The following is a 22608-nucleotide window of genomic DNA, read 5'->3' as shown; positions in this document are numbered from 1 at the left end:
CATCAGCAGTATTCTGCTTGAGGCTAAAACTAGTTTTTTCTTTATTATTTTAGAGCAATCACTAAGTGTGAGCCAAAGTACCCAGTAGTGAGGCACCTCAAGCAACACCACAACGAAGAATAGGGTAGAGGAAGCTTCTTTTGCATAGATAGGCCACTTTAGCTTTAGAAATGAGACAGATTTAATAGTCTACACAGATAGGAACAAAGTACATCATATATCTGGAAACATATAAACCAGATGGTCTTAATATTGGAGAAGACCTTTTTGTACATCTATCATAGCTGGCTCTGCTTCCCTGCCTCTGCATTTGCTGTTTCAACTTGCTTTTTCTTGTTTATTTAATATTTGTTCTTTTGTCATCATTTTTTTCAGAACTTTACTGGAGATTTCTTGTTTGTTTCCTGTTATAAGATTTTGGCGTTTTGGTCCATTCCATGTCCGATATAGATAATGTGGTTGACAATTTCTAGTATTGTATCGCCCACTTGGGATGTTCTCCAATCCTATATAAATATATTCCAAGTCATTTCAGTGACTTCGCCATTAACAAGTACAGATGAAATATTACTGTCTGCTCACTTGGACATTTTGTTTCTCCAGAGTTTTATATTGCGCGAACTTGACCCAAAGGTTTTGGATATCAGAGTGCTTTACATGAGCACCAGTTACATTACACAAGGACACATTAATTTTTTGTTAGGACCGGGGAGATTAAGTGATTTTCCCCGAATCACAGGATGTTGAGTGTCATTGTCGAGTCTCGAACCCGGTTCCCCAAATCTGAGATAGACCGTCTAGCTAGACCCTTCGGCCACATCCTCTCCCCAGACATTAATCTGATGTGACTTTTGTTAATAGGAATGGCAGTTTATTTGTCAATTTATTCTGTGATTAAATACGAACAATTAATTATTATTGCACTGTATGGAGAAAATGTAGGAATGATGAATTGAGCAATAAATATGTAAGCACCATTTAAAAGTATTTTTACACTTTTGACTCTTTCACATGGTTTATAGATGTTACCCAAACAAGATGCGATCACTGTAAGAAAGACTTGCTTGCCTGTCGAAACGCATTGGGCCCTCATGCTACAATAAAGAAGCACAAGCAATATCTATCTATCTATCTATCTATCTATCTATCTATCTATCTATCTATCTATCTATCTATCTATCTATCTATCTATCTATCTATCTATCTATCTATCTATCTATCTATTTATCTATCTATCTATCTATCTATCTATCTATCTATCTATCTATCTATCTATGTGCAGTTATGGTTACAAATTAAAAGAAAACGTGCACGGTACAGTTAGGGTCACAATCCATAACTCACACAAAAGCCATGCAAACCATAACACAACAGAAAAGGCAATGCACATGATGTAATAAATCATTTTACTGATGAGATTACATATCACATTGCCTATACCAATTTGACAGAAGACTGTGAATGTGCTATAATTTATTGAAATAATTATATCTTGATATTTAATTATATTGGGTTTTTCAGTGTTGCTATATATTGCTATAAATATTACGAAAAGTAAAAAACAAAAAGAAATCTCTAATTTATTTCTACAATTTTGGGGACCCAGCATCTCCCCAGACTCTGCTGCCAGGTTCAAGCCACTCTCTCCTTCCAATGGTAAGCAACATTTTGGAAACAATTGTCAATCAGCAACTAATGACCTTCCTTGAGAATTCCGATTTACTCCACACCTGACCATTGGGATTTAGGCCTAACCATTCAACCGAGTCAGAACTCCTTGAGCTCTGGGAAACAATCAAAATTAACCTGGACTCAGGAAATAAAGGTGTGCTGATACTGTTAAACTTATCCACTGCATTTTACACTATCACGCATGCTATTCTATTGCAGGGGATTCAAAATATCAGAATTACTGACAGTGCCTTAGCCTGGTTAATATTCTTCTTGACCAGCAGAAAACAAACAGTATCTCTTGATCAATTTCTGCCATCAGTAAGTTACTTTCAGAACTGCCTGGCTGACATTATTCTGTGGATGCAAGACAACCATTTTAAGTACAATGCTGACAAGACGTAGATACTTCTCTGTGGCAAATCCAACTATTCTTCCCCCATGAAATGGTGGCCAAAGTCTGCTCCTCCCCCCAGCCACAGTATTGGTTGAAAACATTCTGGGGTTAAATTCGATACTGAACTACCTTGTCTTCCACAAGTCTCAACAGTCACAGGTATGTGCTTCAACCGCATACAATCTCAGAAAAAAGTATTCAACTTTCTGCCCTTGGCAGCCAGGAAAACTGTACCTTTCTCATTTCCTCGAGGGTGGACTATTGTAATAGCCTTTATGCTGACTGCTGAAGCGCCTCATTCATAAACTCCAGGTGGTACAGAATACAGACACCAGACCGGTTTTACAACTTCCCAGATGGAGTTACGCGTAAGCTGCACTGGCTTCCAGTTCATTAAAGGATCCTTTTTAAAATACTTATGCTCATTTATAGAGCTTTTCAATGTACCAAACTTATTTACCCTAATGACCGGTTCTGCCACTACCTGCACCAACGAAAACTAAGATCATCCTCTGAGAACTCTCTGAAACCAAACCACCTTCGATCCAATTGAACTCGAGGTGGAAAGTAATTCGCAGTTTCAGGTTCCAAAGTAAGGAACCTGCTTCCTAGCATTATGTGCTCCATTGGATCTGAAGCAACTTTAAAGAAAGAACTTACACGTTGGCTCTTCCAAGCTGCAGACTCACTTTGCAGTTTGTAAATTCAATTCTATTAGCTTATACTTAGGAACCTGTAGTAGTTTTAGCACAGCACCAGGATATTCTCCTTTGAGTGACGGTAGCACACTACAAATACACACTAATTCATTTATCATCATCGACATAGCCAAAAAGTCTGCAGCCAGCCCCATGCCTTGCAATACTTGTATTATATCTTTTGATGTTGTATAAACTATACTATGTTTGGACTTTACACAGTTTTGTGTGTGGCTTTTATTATTAGTGGGAATAGGTTCTGTTTCTATTTTTTAATGTGATGAAAGATAGCAACTGTTGAACTGTTACGCAAATATCAATGCTCTTATTTATAGTCATTTTCACACTAAGGGTTTATGATGCATTGTTGGAACTGGACTATGATAGCTTATACCTCTTTTAATGTGAGGTATAGAGTACTATACCTGTTTTGTTTACCTTATGTGTCTCCTATGATGTATATACTTCCTTCTGCTCCCAGTTCTGTGTTTTTTTATAGAGATTGTTTCTTTATATTAAAAAACCTAGCTTTGGCTAGCTATCAAGAGAAAAGATCTTTCCCCTTTTTAACTCAGTTCTACAATTGTTTTAACATAGTTTAACATAGTGGCTTGCTCTAATACACTTAGAATAATGTGCAGCTAAAACTGGAAGAAGCCCGACACTCTATTGTCCTGTAGTTCCTACCAATCTGTAGGATCTGTGCATTGTTTGGACAATATAAACTAAGGGCTTGGTGTCAAGACTGATTCCGCACACCCTGCAGGATATGTTGGCCTGTAGACCAGCTAGCTCACAGTGCTACCGTAAGTCCCCCTAACCTACCAGGGAGCTAATAGTTTCTGGCAACCACTGAACTTGATAACCCTGACCCCTCAGGGATCGTAGAAACATTATAAAACCTTTTGCTCAGTCACTTGGGCTTACTTATTCTAAGTGAAATATACAGAAACTACACAGTGGGATGTTTTTCAATAATATTTATGGAACACATGTTGCTCTTGTATAAAATACTTGTGCTGCAATAATTAGTAAACAGAAGTAGATAAACATGATTACAAGCACCAAAAGCTTAAATAGTAGATATAGTTCTACCATGGTGCTAAACAATGTATATATGCAGGCAAATAAACAAGGCAGTAATCTAGCATGCTCCTATTATGGGAACCCTACTCTAAGTGTACCTAGAGTGTGTGTAGGTGTAGAGCCAAGAATCCCTCCAAGGGATGATCCAACACCATTACCTGATGGGATAGAGTGTAGGACCCCATCCTGGCCACAAGCTGGACACTCCTCACGAGATGTCAGACAGCTGCGTGGTGATTTCTCAGCATGCAAGTACTCTGTGTCAGCGGAAGTATCTCCTCTGCTAATCTATCGGGATGCTCATCTTTTATAATAGAAAGCAGCCTTGCGATGTGCTCATAGATTAGTGATGTTATGGTTATATAGATAGCCCTGTCGCCCCGTGGATGTAGATAGTGATGACATTTGTATGTAGTGCAAAACGAGACCTTGAACATGATGTTCAGGGCGTTGTGATAATGTGGTGCAAAGCTAGATGGAAAAACAAGTTTAGTTTCAGAGAAACTAATCCAACATTGTCGTGCGTGCAAATGTGTGCAAAAGGTCACAGCAGAACATTTTATTTGTGAGGACAATGTAAGAAATTATCTGCTTTGCTACATGGGATTAATTTGGGAATATAACACTATAAATCAAGGACAGATGGGTCAGGTACCATAACAAGAGTCATGTTTGAATGATGTAAAATACTTCAAGTATTGTGGCGAGTTGTTATTATTCAAGGAAGCCAGGTAGGTTTCTGCATAATTCGTTTAATCACCCTTTTACTCTAATCTGCAACTCAGCATGGAGTTTAGGATTAAACATTGATCCTAAAGATTGAATCCTCATTCTTTAGTTATGATCTTTCTTAAAACTTTTGTAGAGGTGAATACAATAAGCTGCTTGTACACCTAAAAAGTAAAGGCATTTTTGTGGCTATGTAGTATACATCGGTTTGCTTCTTGAAGCTATACCCAACTTACTATGGTATTTCAAAGCAGCAGCCACAGACCATGACCAGGCCATGTGCTACATACAGCCATTGTAAAAATCACCAAGGAATTAAAGAGGGAATGATGCTCAGATGTAAACTAGAATGCTGTGGCAATTATTTACTTTTTTTGCTCTTACTCCTTTTGGCGAGTTGCAAGGTACAATACACCACAAAGTGTCAATGTGCTCAACATGATTTATCAATGCAGGTGGGGGGGCTAAAGTGAGAGGTCCTCAGATGTTTTTGTAGTTGTTTTGGGGCAATGGCTATCTCAGAGGTGATTTCAATGCAGGGGAGGGGAGCTGCCCCCTACCAGCACCATTTCTCTCAATTCATTCTGGTAGATGCAGTCATCAATAATGTTCATACTCACAGTCAACCGTTTGCCGGCCAGTGTTGAATCAGCAAGAGCTTATTTCCTTGGACACAGGTTTTCATGCTATTTTGCACTCATCGGCAAGATGCAATCCTGTGCCTTGGGTAAGCTTGGTAAGGTGCTTTCATTATATAATTCCTGTATCACCCCAAACACGCAGTTGCCTAAAGAGTGTTCATCAACCTAGCTCCCTAAAGGGCATTAAAAAGGAGGGAAGGGGAATACATTGTCTGCTCGCCTGCATCAGTTCTCCTTATGCATTCTAGTGCTTTCCACTGTGTGTTGGCACAGCAAATGCTGGCTATCCCTGAAAATGTCTTTCATACTAATTAGCACTCTCCTTCAAGAAGCAATCCTATATTTTGGGGGTACTTCCTGAAACTTTTTTGCCAAAGATGGGCAAGAACCCAGAAACACATGTCCAGACTTTCAAACACCGGCTGCGACAACACTAGTGAAAAACCCTTTTGTAGTTGTGAGTAATCAAAAAACACTTTGACCTGCATCTACCAGAATGGAATTGGACAACTGGTGCTGACTTGCTGTCAGTGTGCTGCCTCCTTGATTGTTAGACTACTCTGGAAGTAATTTGTTTGACAAGCAAGGGAATTGACCTGCATGCTTTGTTGTGGTAATTTCATGATATACTACAATCACATTTCACACACCCCTCAACCTTTTTACTATTTTTTGCTAAAGATGGTTGAGAACCCGGCAGCACATGTCCAGCACGCCAAGCTTTGGTTGCACCATCACTAGTGACCTACACTGTTCTTTTAAAAAATGCTATCAACTGCATCAACCGGAATGCAATTGGAGAACTGATGCTGACTTGTTCGCAGTGTGTTCCCTCCTACCTTTGCTATATCTAAGGTGTTGAAGTTAGATGTTCAGTCTTGCATAGCTCCACTTTTTGATAGACAGAGAATGTTGAAATGGTGATCAGATTCCTGTTTGAGGAGAGGAGAGGTTTCACAGATTATTGTGCATTGATTACATATACATATTAACCTGCTGTTGTGATTTGTACTGTAAGACTAGAGCCTTGAATTGAGCTAACTTTTTGACTAAAAGCCTTTGGAGGGACTTTTTCAAGACTAACACTCTAAGAGATCAGTTGCTGAATCCTGTAGCATCTACAGAATTGTGAAGTTCTCAGTTTTGATAATTGGGTAGTCCAGATTAGGAGTTAGACTCAACTGAGCTACTCACCTGAGCGATAGCCTTGATCTCTGAAGTGGATGATGGGTGCTTTACGTAACAGAAGCATTTAAGGATGGCATTTTCTGAGGAGATATCCAATTTAGTGTGAGGCTCAAAGGATAAGAAGATGTTTAATTTAGTGCTTAAACGTTGTTAGTGAAACCATGATATGCTCAAAGATTAGAGGGTATGTGAAGATTTTGCTATGGTTTAGAATTGCATCAGCCAGGGTGAAATGAAAGACAAGGGTATGCAATGCTGTCTTCGCAATTTTCAAGTAAAGAATGATTGTATTCATTCTTCATGGTCTGAAAGATGGGCAAAATAACGACTCAAGACAGAGAATCTGACCTGTGGAGATTGGAATACCTACAACCCTCTTACTACCTGCCCAGATGATCTAGGACATCCACCACCAACATCAAAACAAGTAAGGAACTTTGTAGTAATGATGGACCTGACACTATGAAACTTCAAGATTTTTAGGTAACAAATTCCACCTACCATATCATGAGGACATAAAGATGAATATTCCAACAGCAAATATTCTCACACAAGATTCAAGCAGCAACCTCCCTTGTCCTACCAAGACTGGACTATGCTAATAGTCTTTACCAAGATGTGTCAATACAGAATACAGAAATGAGGCAACATCTACATTGCCTGTCTACAAACCTCTTTTTAGCACTTAATTCTCAGGGGAGTGATGCAGAGTGGTTCACATTTTACTCGGGGGCGGTGCTGTGGGCTCCAGAATCAGCAGCGGTAATCTATCAAACAACACTAAATAAACCTGGGGATGGGGGCACAGTGAAGAAGTGTCCCATAGTTCAGGTAGTTCTGTAAGCGTCCCCTATTCCCTCTGTGCTGGAGAGATCTATAATGGTTGGTGCATCAGAAAGTCTTGAACCTGGAAAATCAAGACCCCTAGGGGGCATATGTATCAAGCACTTCTCCCATTTGAAAATGGGACGATTCTCTGAATCGGCCCGTTTGCGAACGGGAAAAGACCGTATCATCCCAAAAGGGCATCGCAAATTAAAGAATCGCAAACTTTGCGATTCTCTATTTTGCAATTACATTTAAGAAATCGCAAATTGCGATTCCTTAAATGCAATGTAGGAAGCACAGAAAAAGTGCGATTTGGCCTTAAGCAATTGCAAATTACCACCAACTTCAAGTTGGTGGTAATTTGCGATTTCTTTGAAGAATGCACTTTTTTGCATTTTTTCAAGGTGCTATGTGGCGCGCATACATGCCCCTAGGGCATGTATGTGCACCACACATGCACACATACATATTTCAGGGGTGCAACAGGGTGTCGTTTTGACACCCTGGCACCTTTAAAATTACATTCTCAATTTGCGATTCTCTAATTGGGAATCGCAAATTGAGAATGCCTTCCCAGCAGGAGGGTTGGGCCCTCCTATTCTCCCTGATTCCACACTCACTGACACAGTTGTCTTACCCCAGCTGATGACTGCTACTCTACGCATCGAACGGACCCAGGCTCTGGGCAACATGTTTCTGGTGAGTCTGTTCCCCCTCCCCCCCCTGCTGAAGAATGCTACTGTACGCATCGAACAGACCCAGGCTCTTGACAACGTGTTTCTGGTGACTCTGTCCCACCTCCCCCCTCGCTCTCTGTCTAATCAGACCCTGGAGATCCATGAACTCAAATTCCACGGAGCCATCGTGAGGTGGCCTAAGTCACTCCTCCAAGTCCCTGCATCCACTTTGGCCCTGCCGCCCTGGTCCATGATACACCCTGCTAGTCGACTATCTTCCCACTTGGCCAAAGCCCAGCATTTCTGCGGACCACCTGGCGGAAACTTCCTCACTCCCACAACATGGCAGGGCCTTGCTTGCCCTCCACGGGCGACAACACCTACACCCTCGTATACCCTCCTAATCTCTCCAAAACCTCCACTAAATTCTTCAAACACTCCGCCCTGAAAAGTCATCCAGAGACCCTGGTCTTCAACCTGCGTTTCAGCACTTCAGGGACCTCATCCTCTATTCCAGGAACACTTCCATGTGGCGCAAAGCCTTCTCGTCCCACCTCAAGGTACACAAAGCTAGGAACATTCCTCAAGGCCATAAGCTGAGGATTGCACCCTCCGCTAAAATGCATGCCAACCTCACCATCACCATTTACAAAAACGGCATCATCCTGATACAAGGGCCACTCAATGACCTTAATAAATTCACGGACCGCTTCGCCCTCCTCAAAAGCCTTGTGCATGACACTCCTCTGTCCACGCTCCCCCCGCACCATCACTCACCAACTCCTACATGGGTGCATAACCTTTCACAAACCACCCTTCCCAGGGCGCGCTACACAGGTCGACTTATCCCCACATCCGAGCCTCCAGCACAGGCCAACCATATTGTGCCTAGACCACTTATCTCCTCAACCTCCTGCCATCTTGCTCCTCCCTCTCTCAAGGTTAGTGAAACTCCCCCCAGGGCTCTCGACTCTTCCTGACCTAGCCCCTCCACCATGTTACCACCTCATGCCAACAGAAGTGTTCCCAAACCTCCAATCCTCTGCCAGCCAAATCCTGCCTCCCATACGGATAGCGAAACTCCTGCAAGGTCACAAGACACTGCTCGCCTTAGCTTCACCACAAGGCCACCATCACCTCCCGTCAGAATCGCTCCCTCTCCTTCGGACCCCTGCACACAAGAGCATTACTCTTACAGCGATATTGACATGCTTCACCGCAGAGCTACCAAATGAATCATTAGCATCCACAACTCCATTCTGGATCTAAAGAAACTCCTGCACCTCACTGAACTTTCCTTCTCAAATCTCAAACCCTCGCAGAACTTCACTCCCCCTCCTGTGAGCCCCTCCTTCATCCTCTTCCGCTTTCCCTGAGTTACCTGCACCCCCTCGCAAGCTGCCTTGCCACCTCTTAGAGGAGGAAACTCTGGCCCTCCTCCTTTCCTACACACCTGCCCCTGCTACGCCTAGCCCTCTAGACCTCACGGAGGAAGGAATTGCAGACCTCCTCATTAGATATCAGTCAGCAATGATAACCCCATGCCCCTCAGATCTGAGTGACAAACACCCTATCCGCACGGTTGCAACCAACCCCTACAGATCAGCCACCCTCCGCAACAGAGGGATGATCCAGAGCAACCTAGCGTTAGTTCCTATCTCTCCCCCTACATATGACACACACTCAGACCCCCCCTCTATCAGGCCTCCTAATTAACTGCTGCTCTGCAGTTAAGTATGCCTCTGATGTTGCAGAGCTCACCCTGAGCCTAAATTCGGACCTGGCGATCCTAACCGAATCTTGGTTCTTTGAGTCTACTTCACCCTGTGTAGACCTCTTAGTACTGCCCAATTACAATATCATAAGACTGGACAGGCAATCCAGAAAAAAGGGGGAGGCATTGCCTGCATCTACCGATCTAACCTCCTTGTTACGGAACTTTCGGCTGATCCTACAGACTCCTGCGAATACCTGGTACTTTCCATATGCAACAACTCGGCCCAACTGTGCAGACTGCACATCTTTTACCACCCCCCAGGCATGAATGACACCTTCACTGACTTCCTTATGGAAATCATCGCAGTCAACACCTATCCCAAGTTCAATGACATTTTCCTTGGTGACTTCAACTTGCACTGGAATGACCCCAAAGACCCTCAGGTCACCGCCATCAGAGACTTCTTAGCCGACCAAGCCCTTACCCACGCCTGCTCACTCCCAACTCACACGAAAGGCGCCACTCTCAAGTGGATCATAGCGAAGGAGTCAGCGGTCAAACTCATCTCTATAGACCCCTGTGCTAGGTCGGACCACCATGCCATCACCTTCCTTCTACCTGGCTCCAACAAAACTTGGACACCACCACCTGTGATTCCCAAGACTTGGGTTAGAGACACCAAGAACCTTGATCATGGGAAACTGGTTGCCAGCTGTGAGACTATGCCCTCCCCACCTCATATCTCTACGGTCAACAACCTCACTGATCATTATTCCACAACTATCTCCAACATTCTCAATGACCTTGCCCCGCTAAAACTAAAAAGAACCCAGATCAAAGACAGAAACGCCTGGTTCAATGGATCCCTCAACATTGAGAGGAGATCCCTCCGGCAGGCAGAATGTAATTGGAAAAAGCACCCATCTAAAACTGCAGCCGATCTAAAACTCCTCCGCCAGTCCACCATGGGAAAATCCTCAACTCAAAAAAAGAGTTCTTCAGAACTGAGCTGCAGAACTCAGAAAACAGACCTCGCAAGCTATTCGATTGGGTTAAACAACAATCTACCAGACTTGGTTAAAACATCCAAAGAAACCCCTAAATCGCCTATTTCATGCTAGGATGTTCCTCCTACTTAATGGACAAAATCACAGCCTTAGGAAACAAACTCAACTCTGCAACGCACTCCCAAACTACCACGCAGGCTTTACCTCCTCTCGCTTCGCTGCCCTCCCAGACTTCAACTGAAAACCTAGAGCACTGGTCCAACTTTAAAGGCTAGGATGAACAGTCTGACTCGAAAATCCTATCCTCCTTAAACCAGAACAATCACTACAATGATCCCCTCCCCTCTAACTGCCTAACTGCCATCTCTCAAGCGATCATCCCATCTTGAACTGCTATAATCAATGGATCCCTCCTACAAGGATCGATTCCTGGCTCCCTTAAAGCAAGCCAAGATGTCCCCATCTTAAAAATACCTTTGCTAGATCCTGCCCTCCCTGACAACTATAGACCGATATTTAACATCCCACTTCTAGCGAAAGTTCTGGAGAAAGGTGTGCAACAACAGCTGAGCCAACACATTTCCAACTTCCACCTACTGGATGACATCCAATCCGGGTTCAGACCTGGACACAGCATGAAAACCACCCTCCTCCACATTGTGGATGATGCCCTCCAAGCCCTTGACCAAGGCAAAACCTGTCTCCTTATCCTCCTAGAACTATCCTCAGCCTTCGACACAGTCAACCACAAAACTTTCCTTCATCGCCTCAAACGTAGGATGGGACTTGATGGCACCATCCTAGAGTGGTTCAAGTCCTTCCTCCAGAATCGTTCACAGAGAATCCTAATCAAGGGTAACCTATCTGCACCCTCGCCGATCACAGTTGGAGTCCCCCAAGGTTCAACCCTGTCCCCTACCCTCTTCAACCATTACCTTGAACCGCTCACAGAGGTGCTACGCACCTCCAACATCGCCTACCACATGTACGCAGACAACACACAAATCTACATTAAAATCTATTCTCCTGAGGACATCGGCTCCCTAAATAAGGCCTTGAAACTGACCGTGACTGGCTCACCTCTAACCAGCTCAAACGGAATGCAAAAAAAACACAATTCCTTCTTATCTCCCCTCCCAAAACCAACCCAAGCATTCATGAATGGATCAATGCAATCACAGCCTTAAACTGCCCTCCCTCCTACCATTGTAGACTCTGCTAAATCCCTTGGAATAACCCTAGACGGCAACCTGACTATGCGAGCCCATATTAACTCTATGGCCAAAACCGCCAGATTTCACCTGAACTACCTAAGACACCTGAAACCTTTCCTCGACACCCCTGACCTAAAAATGGCAACCCAGGCACTAGTCATCTCCAGACTGGAATATGGATGCTCTACCCTCGTAGGTCTACCCAAAAACTCTCTAGCTCCACTGAAAGCCTGTCTTAACGCCGCCGCTAGACTCCTAACAGGCTCTAAAAAATTTGCCCACATCTCTCCTCACCGCAAAGTTCTAAATTGGCTCCCTCTCGAGGCCAGAATCCAACGTTAGCTGGCCTGCATCACACACAAGGCTCTATACTCCAATTACCCAGCATATCTCGCCCCAAAACTCGTGATTTCCGGAGGAGCTAAAAACTCACTGTTCGCCAGAGACATGTTGCTCCAACCAACACGCCTGCGGAAAAAAAAAACGTACTATCAGGCCTTCTCTGGGGCCACCCCAAGAATGCAGCACACACACATAACATGCAGAGCACATCAACATTGAAAACAATGTGGTACAAGCCGCAACACGTCCACAACAGAACAGAGGACACAACTGGTGCCGCTTGTGTGTAGAAACTGGCCAACCACATTTGGCATTGCAGGGAAATGTAAGTTGACAATGTACAAGTACAAACACACATCCTTGATGTTGTCGAAATGTCTCTGTCCCGCATCAAATAAGCAGCTCCTCCCAAACAGTCACAATGTGCACTGTCATGCAGTCTGTATGTAAACATGTACAATGCGTCAACATACATGTGAACAAAATGTTAAACTGCATCTCCCCTTCACATTGCAGAGGGAAAACCAACACCACCTGCAGAGCAGGCCAAACCTCTCTTCCCTGAAGACGAAGAGGACCACCACACCTTCGACCCCAATTCCCTCCAACAGCTCATCGACAGCCTTAGCACCCCACCTCCAGGAGCAGGGCAGCCCAGCTGCACTGAGGAGACCCCACCCCCTGCACAGACCACACAGTAGGCAGCAACCACCACCATGGCTGCCTCCCAGGACCCCCACGAAGAACACATGGCCTTCCAACACCGTGTGTTGGGGTGCCAGGAGAAGCTGGCTGAACAGGTACGGGTGGGGTTCGACCGCATGGCAGCCAAACTAGATGCCATACGTGGGTGTCTAAGTCCCATCAGGGACCACTCACAGTCCCTAACGGACACCCACAGTCGGCTCCATGCTCTCCAATGACCCATGGCTGACATCGCTGGATTCCTGACTCAGAGCAAGAACAACTGTCTAGTCAGAGTGACTTCAGCGATGTCACCCGGGAGTTGGGACACATGCGGAGGATCATGGAGAACATGGAGCAGACGCAGGCGGAGAGAGCTGCTGCCACGGCTGTACACTAGCGAGAAGTAGCTGAGTGCCTCAATGCCCTAAAGTCCCTCCTCTTGGCATTGCTGCCACAAGGCCTGGCACTGATAAATGCTGCTGCTACCGCTCCATCCACATCTCTGCCCCCGAAGTGTCAGTGCCACACAGTGCAGCAGACATTCCACCTCTGGCCCCTGAGGTATCGCTGCCACACAGTGCTGGAGACAGAACACCACCACCCACATGTGAGGCACATGAAACAGCAGAGGATGAAGATGCAGATGAATCTGCCTTTGTGGTAAGAAGGACGGAGTAGCATTCATCTCCGCCATATGGCCGGTTTCTGCTTGGTTCTGCCCTCTGCATCATTACCTTCCACTGTCCCCCGATACACTCTGCGACACTCACCTTGGACCTCGACATGGACTGCCATATTCTGTTTGGTCACCAATGACACAGCATTCAGACTGCGGACTGTACTCTTCCTCTTCCGATGAACATGCCATTCCCTATAGGATTCTGCCAGGCCCTCCACGGGCCAACAATGTGAAGTGGGGTTTGTATGGCCCTGTACTGCTCTAGCTACAACACTCCGCTGAATTTGCATTAAACATTCATATTCACACAGATGTGTCATGTCTATGATCTTTCAAGTGTGGAAGTATGGATGAATGTAGGGTCAGTGATTCCCTCTCACGTCCATGTTGTGGGACTTGAGTCACAGGGTGACACATTGCCAATTGCGGTCCAGGTGGCGCCAACACTACAACAGAGACACACGCATTAGTTACTTCCTTGTCCAGCCCAGGTCGGAACCATGCCCAGATCCCTGGTGTCATTGTTCACACCCTTAAGCCGGACTGGCATACACCAGGCCAGCCCACTCCGCTTAAGATCACATGGGGGGACGACAACACTACATGTCCCAGGTCTTTCCTGTAGTGATCTGCTGATCACAGGTTTAGTTGTCAGCATGCCACAGCCACTCCCTAACGGCTGGTTTACACCCACACCACACCCATCCAGCACACTCGTCACAGGACATGTGACACTGCCATTAAAAAGGGCCGGGCACACGTGCTGGACGCCATTTCCACTCTCTATCAGGGTGTATACGTGTGGTTATTATTTATGCATGAGGGCCTAGGGACCTAGCACATCAAATTCCCAAGTGCCAGAGGTGACATGATGGCGTCCGCACCACGTGACTCAATCAGAAAGGGTCCATGACTTGCGGCGCACAGACTTGGTGGCACCGGATACAATGTGGCCTGCTGCTAACGCACTTTATCGCCTCTTTTCAGATCTTTTCGCCGGTCGTTGAGAATGTTGCGAAGTGGTGTTGTTTCGGCTTCTTGCACGAGGGAACGCCTACTCTGCATATCATTAGCGATAATTGCCGGTGTCATCTGTGGCAATGTTTTTTGCAGCTGCTATCGCGACTTTGGCAGCGATAAAGTGCCACTACCTCAGCGATAAGTCCTTGAGAATATGCCCCCAAAAAATACAAGGTCAAGGTGTACTTACAACATTATGAAATGTCTCTCCAGTTCAGTTCTTCAGTTACCTGGGAATCTTAGCGTTGGAAACTAAAGCCACACTGATATATGCTCAGTAAAGAGGTCAGCTGCTTTCCTGGGAGAATCGCAAAATAGAAGATTCATTTGATGGCCTGCCTCATGTTAGAAATTGGGTCTCTAGTTGCACCCTGTCCAAGTAGGGACCACAATCCTAGTCAGCGAAAGCTAGATGCACACTTTAAATTAACCTGTACTCTCCCTCTGGTACTTTGGCATAGAGCAGGCTGACATAACCTAAGAGGCAATGTGTTAAATATTTATGCAACACACACACAGACACACAGTATCACAATGGAAACACCACAAAAATACTCCACACATGTTTCAAAAAATAGTGAATATTTATCTGTGTAAAACAAGACCAAAATGACAAAACTCCAATCAGTAGAAGTCAAATTATGAAATTTTGAAGAATAAATACATATACAGTGCTTAGAAGTCACTAGCGCTCAAAGGTTACTTGAGATCTTGAGGGACCAAGGCTGACCACAATTTTGGGCAGGCTGTCTACGAGACTCATGCAGGTCCCGCTGAAAAAGTTCCTCGGATGGAGAAAAACGTCGACGCTGAGAGCACGATAGGTTAATCTTTACCATGCAGTCAGGTCACAGCATCGAGCTCTGTTGAGATGCAAGCAATGCGTCGTCACTGAGCCAGACACACAGGCAGCAGAACCGCTGTCATCGAACAGCCTCTGCATCAACATCGAAGGGTGATGTGTTGGTTCAGACCGAAGCAGTGGTGAGAATGCATCGGTTTTGTAGAAAATGAGCTTCAGAACCCACTTTTGGCAAAGGCAGTGAAGTGCAATGCAGATCAGATTCAATCCTCCTTGTCTCACCAATGAAATAGGCAGAGAACTCCTTGCCACTTGGCAAGGATCCGGTGTCAGCAGAGTGTTGGTTAGAGTTGCGTACTGTTTGTTGTTTGATGATTTCAAATAGTTTCCTTGGTCTGTTTTTAGCATTGTCTAGTTGCACCCTAACTTATTCTGCTTTGGAACTCCGGACATGTTTATTCTAGGAGCTCTTGTCTACCCCAGGTGCTTGAGGTGCGAGTGGGAGGGAGAGCTTCTGCAGTAGCGTTCTTCCCAGGTCCAGTAGTGTACTCATTTAGTAGGGTCAGAGCCCAAGTACTCATATACCCAAATGTGCCTTTGAAGTGGGGGGTAACTTCAAAGCAGCTCTTTGAAGTATGCAGGCCCCCTTCCATCCCAGCTCTGTCCGCCAGGCTATCTGTGTGTGTGGTGGGGTAATCAGTCCTTTGTGTTGGGACAGGACATAGCCTATTCAGATGTAAGTGTGAGCCCAGAAAGGGTGGCAGAATGCAGAAGAATGCAAATTACTCCTCTGTCACACCCACCCTTCCTGTGCTTGTGGTGGTCTAAAGGGAATGCTCAAAGTGTAGATGTCCCCCAGCCCAGACATGTGTTGGAGACAGGCTACAGGCACACAGAGGAAAGTTAAGAGCAGAGAAATGTCCACTTTCCAATAGTGACATTTCTAAAACAGTAATGTCAAACCCAACTTTACCAATAAAGAGGAGTTATCATTACTTTTCCATAGATATGAAGCATGATTTAGCTACTCCTTTCTACTCAGGAATTACAGCTTAAGAGTGTTTTAATGAATCCCCAATGCTAGCCTATGAGAGGAGTACGCCTCACAGTAGTGAATGACAAATTTAGCTGTTTGTCACTACCAGGATACATAAAACTTAAAAGTACATGTCCTACATTTTACTTACACAGCAGCCTGGCATAGAGCTACCTAGGGGCTACCTTAGGGGTGACCTATGTGTAATAAAGGGTAGTTTAAGTCTTGGCAAGTGTTTTTAAATGGCAAGTCTAAGTGGCAGTAAACTGTACATAAAGGCCATGCAATGGCAGGCTTGAGACAGGTTTGAAAGGCTACTTGTGTGGGTGACGCAACAAGTGCTGCAGGACCACTAGTAGCATTTAGATTACAGGCCCTGGGTGTATGGTACACCACTTTACAAGAGACTTATAAATAAACTAAATGTGCCAATTGGGTGTATATCAATGTCACCATGTTTAAGGGAGAAGCACGTGCACTTTAGCACTGGTAAGTAGTGGTAAAGTTCTCAGAGTCCTAATGCCAACAAAAAGATACAGCAACAGGGGGAGGTAAGCAGGTAAAAAGTTGGGGGAACACCATCCTAAGGATGACAGGTCTCACACCCTGTTATTCTTGGCCACCACCACAACAAATATGAAAATTGTCTAAGAGTCCCAGTAAGTTCAGACCTGGCATACAGGATCTGAACAGGGGGAACACTGAATGCACCCTCATGGCAATTTACTTTGTAGGACACTGCCCCTCCTTGAGGAATATTGAGTTTAACAGGAGAGTGAGCTGTGCATGCTGCCGCATTTGCCTTGTCCCCGAAGAGACTTAAACTGCCATGGGTTCCTGGGGTACAGTAAGCAACAAGATTAATGTCTTGCGACCCAGCAGGCTTAGGAGCCACCAGGCAGGCACAAAATAAAGTGCCCTAGCAAATGCAGTTTGGCCAAATAAAAAAAAAATGTCTTTTGTGTTTTTGCATGTTGATTCTGGTGGTGCACCAGAAGTATTAAAGTTAGATCTCCTGATCTCTAAATGTTTGATGATTCTCTGCAGCTGATTTTCAACTGCACTCCAGACTCACGTTACTGTAAAAGCAAATGGGAACATTTCTTGTTGAATACCCAATTAAAATATAAGGCCATAAGCAATTTTTCAAAGGTCCCAGCTGCAATAGGCTAACTGTTTACAGATGCTGGGCTTAGTTTGACAGTAGTCCCACTTACAACGTCTGCACATGTGTGCACGTGATCACATTAAAAAAATGCTGACAGATGAGATAATTCACTCTAGACTGATACCATAACTGGTTAAACCAAGTACAAAAAAATTGGTATACTCTATTTCTCAGTCCCAGCAACAAAATGATGTAGCCCACTACCAGTGAAGATAAAATCCATTAAGGAGCTCCTAGAATTCATGAAGGCACTCAAGTCAACTGGAATCTCCAATTCAATTAACAGATACCCTACAGGCCACCAAATGGAAACATGCATATCAGTGCTTAATTTGTAAAATAATAAGTGCCCCTGTCATTTCTGCCACAACAACTACTAACCTTCACTCTCGCTTGCAAAGTGCTACAGTTCATTTATTCCAGGTCCACAAAGCTAAAGGAATGGCTGAGGAGTCAGGTCTTAGTAATTTTTAATGTATATCGTATTCATGAACAATCGTTATTCTGCTCATCTCTAAATTAGATGAGCAGCGCCACCATGTGGCGGACCGTCCTAAGTGCAGTGTTGACAATTAAGTGCTGGTGCTGAGCACTGGAAGCCAATTAAGTGATGGTGCTGAGCACTGGAAATCAGCCGCTCAAATTAAGCACTGACGCACATGCAAAATCAATCAAACCATACTAATACCCTTCCCCCCTATTATATAGAAGCATCACACCATAACCTACTTCTTTAACCCCTTCCATGCTCATGACGGAACGGTTCCGTCATCAGCGTCGGTGCTCCGGTGCTGATGACGGAACATTTCCGTCATGAATCAATGTGATTTATGACCCTTCAGCACTGCAGCGAAATTCGCGCAGCACTGAAGGGGTTAAAAACCTACCTGTATGATCTTCACATGCACTTCATACGGAAGTGAAACACACAAGCTGACTATAACTTTCACCATTGCCAAGTCACTTGGATTCACCCCGGACACCAACCTCACTCTCAAGGAACACATTGCCAAAAAATCAAATATGTCCTGGAACCACCTCTCTCTTCTAAAGCAAGTGAAATTGTTTCTTCCAGAAAGTGACTTTAGAACTACTGTTGAAGCCCTCATCCTCTTGCATCTGCATTGTGATAATTCCATACTCCATAGCCTCGCAGACTCCACACTGACACATCTTAAGAGTATCCTACACGATGTAGCACATCTCATCCAGGGCCTGAAGGAATAAGTTCACATCATCACATCCTGACGGAACTACAGTGACTCCCCTTGCCAACTCGCACCATCTTCAAAACCAGCTGCATTGCTAACAAAAACATCACAATCAGTACCCCCGCTTAATATGCAGACAAGCTCAACATCTGTGGTTTTTTCTTGGCAGACCCATAGCAAGGACACCATTCTATAGACTAAGAAGTATAAAAAATATAAAAACAAGGCAGCAACCCGTTTCCATCTATGCACTCAGGATCTAGAACAACATCCCGTATCCATCAGGACAGTAGCAAAGCTGCTTTAATTTAGGATAGTGTTGAAGAATCACCTGTTCAATGAACATTACATCATAATGCAATAACTGTCCACAATTCAGCTGCCTCTCCAATCACTCTTTTACTTTATGTTTTTCTTTTTCCCTGTACAGCACTCTACTGGCTGTTGACTAGGTTTGCACTATAGAAAATACCCTATACTTATGTACATACATACACATATATCAACACACAATATTTTACCTCAAAACTAACTGTAAACCTAAATTAACAACTACCTCAATGCTAGTCATAACTAATAAATAACTAACACAACTAAACACCAAGTTAAAAGCACTTCTGTGTAGTAAGACTGACAGTATAGTTAAATAACAAATACTAATCACTTGTTCCTAACTTTAGCACTGACTAATGTAGCTAAACAGTTCCTGCTATTAACAGAGATCTTGACAGAGTAGCTTTCTACCTTGCTCAAATTTCTTCAACGCCTCCTCAGGAGTAGCAACTGCAATATAAATAACCATGCCATACTATATAGCATTGAATAGCATCAGCACAGATTTAAATGTTGACTCCAGAGTTCATTGAAAGGTCTTCAAGAGGGATCTTGTAAAATTATGAACTGAACATTTTAAAACATACAAGATCAAAAGTTTGTTTCTAAATCATAAAATCAAAATGAAATACTCATATTAATACCAATAAGTGAGTAAAGAAAGATAGCACTTTATGCATGTCTGGACACTGTACTTAGATCATGAACCTTTATTGGGATTTTCTTTGAATCCTTGCCCCAAAAAATTGGGTATTTCTAAGTTGTGGCTTAAGCATACACAAGTAGTTGTAAATTGATTGTGGAAGGTTTTACAGTTGTTAAACATATCAACTCTATGAGATCATTAGTCATTAGTTTTATTACTCTAAACAATGCAGCTACATAACATTGACAAGCTCCAAATAGATGCTGTTTATCTCTTCTTGTTAAATACATTTGAGGGAATCTTTGATGGGCAAAGTCATGGTAAAAATCACGCTATATTTTGATTAGGCCCTGATTCTAAGCTGTTGCTTGTTTAGTGAGCAACTATTTAGTTGTCTTGCAGTTTTGTTGAGTGCTGTTGCATTTTGTGACACTTCAGGGTGATGACATTGATGACAGAATATACTGCTTAGTGACCTGAAATGAGGATTTGGTGTACAATTGCATAGGAAGAGTAGTCATGTGATATTCTTTAGGCCTCACACCTGTTATGTGAGTAGCCCAGTTGAAAGTAAGTCTGAAGAGCTCAGTTCTCTGAAGTTTCCAGATTCCTTGTGATTTGGTTCCAATCATAGGTAGTGATAAGTAGCATAATCTTAGGTAGCAAGCATAAGGTTAAATGCTGAGTGCATGTGTGGCATTAGCAGAACACATTTTATGCATGAAGAGGTTAAATGTAATCACGACCGCTGGTGACAGTGCTTGGGCCAGCAGCGAGGTGGCTGCTAACATTGCCTTGATCTGCTTTTTCCTCCTGTGAGGGGAACGGCTTTCACGAACTTTAACCCCCAGCAACACCCACTCTGAAACCTCTCGTGACGTTGCGCAACGCTCCTGGCGGCGCGATAAAATCACTGCCAGCATCCCGCAGAGACCAGAGGAGGCCGGGCTGGGTCACCACTCTGACAGGCTCTACCCTGCAAGCTTCCCTGTGGTGAGTTACACAAGTGTTGTAATTACTATCGCGGATATATCACGCCATGGGTAAACGCACCATATTACCAAGCGCCTGCACCTCTACTTCCATAGACAGCACGTTGGAAAGAGCAGTTCATATTGTTAGCACCGAGATTGAGCTAACTAAGAGGCAACTGTCCTTGGGTCTAACAACCCCTCAGACTGTTTTACTGACTGAGGAAGGTGATTGCATTAGCCACCCCCGAGGCCGAATTTATCATCCAATCCCACCAATTACCAGCTTTGGAAAATGGCTGTAACAAAGAAAGTAATCAGGGCGATGAGGTTAATGGGGCCGCTGAGGATTTTCCAGCAGCGACTTGTAATAAGAATATAGTTCCAAATATGAATGCTTCCCCAAACCCAGTAATTACCTGGGCTAAAAGGGAGAGAAAATTGACCAAACCCACTTGTTCTAAGAGGAAACAACTCCCACGCTTAAAACAGCAATGTACCGCTTTGAGCTCATGGATTCAAGAAACACAGTGGACACAGAAACTGCTAATGTCACCGTCGATCTAACACCATCGGAAATATCAAACCACTCTATCCATACTCAAACTGAGTCCATACCAGCTCCTTCTACTTATTTCAAACTTGGGGACACCGCAATTGACATTATTGTAGACACTGTGGATGAGCGCATTAGAGATCTTGTAGACAAGAATTTCACTGCACTTTGGGAACGCTTGGATCGTTTAGAGTCATTAACTAACAAATTAAGCTCACACAACAATACACCTATATTGATTTCTCAACAAGGGGGGGACTTCCAAATCCCAGTCATCCAGTGTAACGAGTTACAATAAGCAACAGCAACAGCAAACCCTGACCCCTACACAGCTTCCCCCAATTGATACCTGTGGTACTTGTCGTAAAGTTAAAGAATGCTTTTTACTTAAACCCCACACTGCCCAGATAAAATCATTGAAGCCAGGTGACCTTAATAGTTCACATCCACCAACTCACACAGCCGACTATGCCACGGTCGCAGTCCCTGTAAATAACATCACTCTAATGCGCAATCCTCAAAGTACGAACCCTGCTATTGAGAATTATGCTAGCGGGTTTGCGGAGGCTAGTAAAGAAGTTCTTAGCCTACCACAGGCAGCCTGCCCATATGTCTTGGTCCTTGCAGGGGTCTCTGCCCTAGGAAAAAATCAGACTGAGTCATGGGATCAACTGTGAAATAAAAGTGCTGACTGGCTTGCCAAATACAAAGGGTTTAGGGTGGCTAATATCAGCAACATTATAATGGTGCATAGGGTAGGGTGGGTTGGATCCTCAACTAAGACCATAGCGGGAGACTGTGTTGTCATCAATTTCCATCGACCGGTATTGGTAAGATCGATATTGATGACACAGGAACTTAACAGTTTCATACCTACTCTCATTTGGTCATTGCACCTTGGCTTCTTCTATAACTCTGGGCGAAATGCACCTGTCATCCCTCCACATACAATGACCAACAGGTTTTCTGCACTGTCTAGCCTAGATAGCCCAGATTGACTGCTGAACCTGCCCTCTCTAGACCCATGCCAACTCCTTGGGACATGACGGTTTGAAACTACATAATCCAAGCTTGCAGGTGCTAAGCTGGAATTTTGCTGGCTTGGCTTCTAAAAAAGTTCTGAGGTTTGGGTTAATGTGGTCCAAAAATATGATATCCTGATGTTTCAAGAAACTTGGGCAATAGGGGAACTATATCTAGAAGGGTTTGAATGTTTTAATGTTATTGTACCCATCCCCAAGCAAGGTCGCCCTTCCGGCGGACTTTCTATCCGGGTCAATATTTTGTCAGGTGGCAGTGTTAAA

Source organism: Lissotriton helveticus, chromosome 11 (assembly GCF_964261635.1).
Source record: "Lissotriton helveticus chromosome 11, aLisHel1.1, whole genome shotgun sequence".
NCBI classification, from domain to species: Eukaryota; Metazoa; Chordata; class Amphibia; order Caudata; family Salamandridae; genus Lissotriton; species Lissotriton helveticus.
Note: the sequence above shows the minus strand (reverse complement) of the source record.